Source organism: Gadus chalcogrammus, chromosome 12 (genome assembly GCF_026213295.1).
Source record: "Gadus chalcogrammus isolate NIFS_2021 chromosome 12, NIFS_Gcha_1.0, whole genome shotgun sequence".
Lineage (NCBI taxonomy): Eukaryota > Metazoa > Chordata > Actinopteri > Gadiformes > Gadidae > Gadus > Gadus chalcogrammus.
This window is the reverse complement of record NC_079423.1, coordinates 21863788-21868785: the sequence shown is the minus strand read 5'-3', so window position 1 is coordinate 21868785 and position 4998 is coordinate 21863788. Positions and strand designations below refer to the sequence as shown.

At 38.5% G+C, this 4998-nt stretch overlaps 1 long non-coding RNA gene across 2 annotated transcripts; it reads right to left on the bottom strand.

The window, feature by feature from the left end:
- Window positions 1–780: 780 nt before the first annotated feature.
- Window positions 781–3254, bottom strand: LOC130393847 (uncharacterized). 2 transcript variants are annotated; one of them, XR_008897169.1, is made up of 5 exons: window positions 2893–3254; window positions 2647–2773; window positions 2333–2450; window positions 2169–2242; window positions 781–1950 (listed from the first exon to the last, which is right to left on the bottom strand). It is a non-coding gene; the product is annotated as an uncharacterized LOC130393847 (long non-coding RNA). The 2 variants fall into 2 exon arrangements; XR_008897168.1 differs by having other exon boundaries at window positions 2333–2773.
- Between the last annotated feature and the right edge of the window lie 1744 nt (window positions 3255–4998).

The following is a 4998-nucleotide window of genomic DNA, read 5'->3' as shown; positions in this document are numbered from 1 at the left end:
TTGTCTATAGCTCACTTCAAAGTGCCAACATAATGCAATTTGCATAGGCCAAAATATGCATAGGTGAGGTTTTCAAAGGACATTTTCTCAAAATCACAACAGCTAGTATAGTCATATCATTCAGTCCCGGAACTTATGTATATTTTTTTCTATAGCTCACTTTGAGGTGCTAACATAATGCAATTTCCATCAGCCAAAGAAATGTATATGTGAGGTTTTCAAAGGATATATTCTCCAAAACTATACAGTCGAATCACATGGTTCCTTTTGTACTAGTAGTCAGTACAACACGTAGTACGGTCATAGCAGTCAGTGCCAGAAGTTATGCAGAAATCTGTCTGTACTTCACCACAAAGTTTTAAAATAATGCAATTTCCAACAGCCAAAATATGCATGTGAAGTTTTTGAGGACATTCTTTCCAAAACGTAAGATGTTTTTGCTCCTACAATGCTATTCATTTTTTTAAGAATCCTATTAATTTCCTATGGAAAATTACTTTTTGCTCAATAGCTTCCATGGTATGGCACCCAACCCCCCCCAAACCAATGCATATCTACTAGATCAGGGGTTTTCAAAGTGTGAGAGAGTGAGCCCCCCCTCAGAGAAAAAAATTCAGCTGAGCCCCCCCCCCAATTTTTTTTTCTAAATACCTGTGTTTTGAAAGCAATTTTAATTATTTTACACATTTCAAACATCTCCGATCATAATTTTAAAACATTTGGAACATATTTTTGAAACATTTGAAACAAATTTAACATATTTTTTAAACATATTTCTGAAACATTACAACATCTTTTTGCGTTTTTAAACAACACAATTTAACAACTTTATCTAAGCATGTTTTAGCTTAACCTTTTTTAAATACATTTGAACATCTTAATCTGTGTAAACTGCCAGTTTACAGATTCATTCAGGGTCCCCGACTCTGGATTTTCTGAGTCGAATCAGATCTGCCGTTCAGTCCAGAGATTCGACTATTCGGCGGGGTTTGTTTACCGGCGTTGCTATGGTGACCTAAATTATTATAAGCAACTGAAAACGACGCCGGTTTGAAACTAAAACTGTGATTCTGAAAAAAGTATAAATGCTATCAAAATTCCGTTTAGATAGTATTGAAGATACAAGTGTGTAGATTTGTTCAATGGTTTGAACGATGGTAAACGGTTGAAAAAGGAATGAGTTACGATGTCTAGAAGTAGGTGTATCAGAATGGGCTGACGTCTTCAATGAAAACAGCTGAAAACGAAGCAGTATGAAACTAAAACTGTGATTCTGAAGACATTTTAAATGATATCGAAATTCTGTTTAGATATTATTGAAGTGTGTAGATTTGTTAAATGGTTTGCACGAAGATAAACGGTTGAAAATTGATTTAGTTATTATGTTACTTCTACAGTTGAAGTACGACTGATGATTTGAATCATTGTCTTTCAGGGTTTTTTTCGGGTTTATTTTTTTCTCACGTCGCGCCCCCCCTGAAGAACTCTAGCGCCCCCCAGGGGGGGCGCGCCCCACAGTTTGAAAACCACTGTACTAGATGGTACTAATTAGACACACCTGAAGATAATGCCCTCCCCATTTTGTGATCCATAAACCCTTTCAAGTTGAAAAACGTAAAAAATGTTTTCACAGGTCACTAATTTCATCTGATTTTCACGAAACCTGACAAACAAGATGATCTTTAGACCAAACCCCACAAAAAAATGAACCGTCTCATTGTTCAATAGCAAGTTTATTTCCCCAAACCCAAACAAAAACCAAGCCATTCCAGGCCAAGGCCAAAGCCGAGAGCCATGCCAGTCCAAGGATGTCCAACTACTTGACCCCCATATTGCTGGTCATCTGCACAGCACACAGAGCCATTCTTTTTTTTTAAATTCTTCCAGGGTCCTGGTGTCCATATTGGCACACAGGGCATGGAACCACCGGTCACATTTATCACACTGGATCTGTTGAATTGAAAAACGAATGTATGATTTATTCATGTACATGATTTCAGTTGGTAGGAACACTTAGGTTTAAGTGGTATGTCCCAGGTGGCGGGGAAGTAAATCTGCGACTTCTAAAAGTAATATTATTACAGTACAGTACATTACTTAGTCAGTTGCTACCAACACTGAATGTCACATCACGATTCCACATTTAACTGCAGCTAACAACAACTCACCCAGTCGGTATTGGCAGGTGCATCTCCAAGGGGCTTGTCAGCTCCACACATTGCGCACATTTCGTCATCAAAGACTGAAAGAAAGTGTTTTCACAAAATACAATTAATCTGAATTGGAGTGCCTTTACGTTTTTCATTATTATTCATCATTTAAGTTATTGTACCTGATGCTTCAAGGACTTGGAGTCCCATATTTCTCCTGGCTTCTTTCATGGCTTTCTTGGAGGTGTCAAAGTCAATGTGGGGCAACTGAGGGAAGGCTTCCATTACTGCTCTGGCCATCTAAATTAACAACACTGTAGTTATTGAAAATGTCTTCCTCTTTTAATAGATAACTAAAGCATATGTAAACACATGCATGACGGTGAGGATTCACAGAAATCTTGTACGTGTACAGAAACACCTAAATGGAACCTTATTTCAACCACTGCAAACACAAAAACATTATGTTTCCACTATACTACATAGTTCAACTTACTTCGACAACAATAACGCCACAACTGCAACCATCCTTTTGTACTGGGTGAGGTATTACTCCTCCTTTCCAGTGAATATCCACCCAGTCAGTTTTGCCATGGGATGTCCTCCTCATCTTCAAGTATTCCCTGAAGAAGTGTGATGTTGTGATGTAATAATTTTCTTTAGGTTTGCATTCACTTATAATGCATATGATGATATCATGATGTCTATCTTTTGTACCATCTTCGATAGTTGAACATATTACCTTAGGTAAACTTTGACGGCGTACTATATCTCTGTCGCCAAACAAAATAACACCTGCAGTGTAATGGTCCATCAAGTAGATGGTGTCTACAACATTGGTGTTGTAGGCACTGAGATGCATCATCAATCCATGAATTATCTGATGAACACAACATAATGTTTGGTTAACATTAGCACACAGCATCGCCATATGAAAGCAAACTACTTTTTTGGCCATTGAAATGAATAATGTAATTTCAACGGCCAAAAGGCCAAGAGATAGGGGCCAAGAGATAGGGGACATTATAATGCACCCCCTTTCCATTCCCTCTGTGTTTTGAAATGTTCATATAAATTCCTTTAATGCGTTTATATTGCTTAAGACAAGCAGTGAGAGGAAGCGGTTGAAAGATGCCTACCTCTCCTGTCAACCACAGGTGTGGCCGTAGTGAAAGCAGATCAGAGTGGTGAATAATGAGGCTTCGACCCTTCATTTGGGATGGAAGCACTGCAACAATCACCTCTGTTGATCTCTTTTTCCACTGTGCGTTTAACTGAAAGTCAGGATTAACATTTAATCAATGCAGCAATTAAGGTGTATGATCTATGGTTTAAGTCTATGATGTGAAATGAGAGCTGCTATAAGAATGCAATAACTCTATTTCATCCTAAATGACTGCCTAGACCGTAGGGCAATAAGGAGGAAAAATAAACATGAAACTGAACCTGTCAATCAAAAAACTTTACAGTAGCTAAAAATACAGTTGTTATATTGCATCCTCATTGTCTCTGCCTAGGCCCTAGGTCAGGGCTATTCCATAACAAATTCAGTTCGGCCAGATTTTCAAAAAAAAAAAATTCAATTGGGCCAGACATTTTCAGCAGCAAGTAATGACACATTTTGGACAAACACAAATGAATGTCTTGAAAAACACAATCGTTTTATTAATTATCACAGCTGAAAAATAATTAAAATAAACATCTATGGTGAAATATGACCTAGGCATAATTCTGAAAACAAAATAGTGCCCAATATTAGACCTATCAATAGCCAGTTTCCTTTTTGAATTTTGGCAGTTTTATTTTTCCCTAGGGCAATAAGGAGGAAAAATGTAATTCTAGGTCTAAAAAATTATATTATCCTTCGGTGTGTCTAATTAGTACCTGTGTGTGTGTGTGTGTGTGTGTGTGTGTGTGTGTGTGTGTGTGTGTGTGTGTGTGTGTGTGTGTGTGTGTGTGTGTGTGTACTATTAAGCTCTAACTTGTTCATTACCTTCCATGCCATTGTACTAATCCTCACCTGTTGGTTTGGCACGTCAGGTGAGGGCGGGTGGCTTTCACCTGGACTAGCAGGAGTGACCAGTTTGGGTGAAGACAGGTGAAGGACGTCAGCAGGGCAGAGGGGTGAGGGCGGGCGGCTCTCAGATGGGCAGTCAGGAGTGATCAAAGGTTCAGGCTTCTGAGATGTAGTGTACAGATCAGAAGAACAATGAAAAAACTGTAAAGTGAAATATTGCTTGAAAATTTGACCCTACTCTATGATTCCGACATGCCTGTATTTATTTCAAGAATATATGGGCATACTGCGTCAAAAGACAATTGTTGGTATCCTTAGGATGAGTGCTCTGTAATGTTTTCAATGAGTATGACCTTTACCTTGGAAGATGTTTGGAAAGTAAATGCCTTCTTCCTTGGTGCCACGTATACTCCCCGTCTCCTTTGTTTCTTCGGTTTCCATTTTTCTGTTTCCACCCGATGTTTCTACAAAACCAATCAAAATTTTAATGGCCGGTTTCACAGAATTAACCTATAGATTTTGCACACTTTCATTCAGGCAATTCATGCATACAAGGAGTTGGTGTGCATTCATGGAAAATATACACGTATATACTTTATATACAAACATCTACAGTGGTATGACACCATAAAAACTCCCATGCCTCTTCCAGAAAAGTTAGTTTGTGAGTGTGAGTGAGTCAGAGACTGAGTGTGCACACAGGTATTTAAGTAGAAATAGCATATCACCTTCTGCTTCTTCTTTCTCTTCAATGAGTCGGCATATTCCCTTAGCAGGGCATCCATGCTGCCTTTATAAATGGACACAAAATCGTCCATTCTGCTGAAGCGC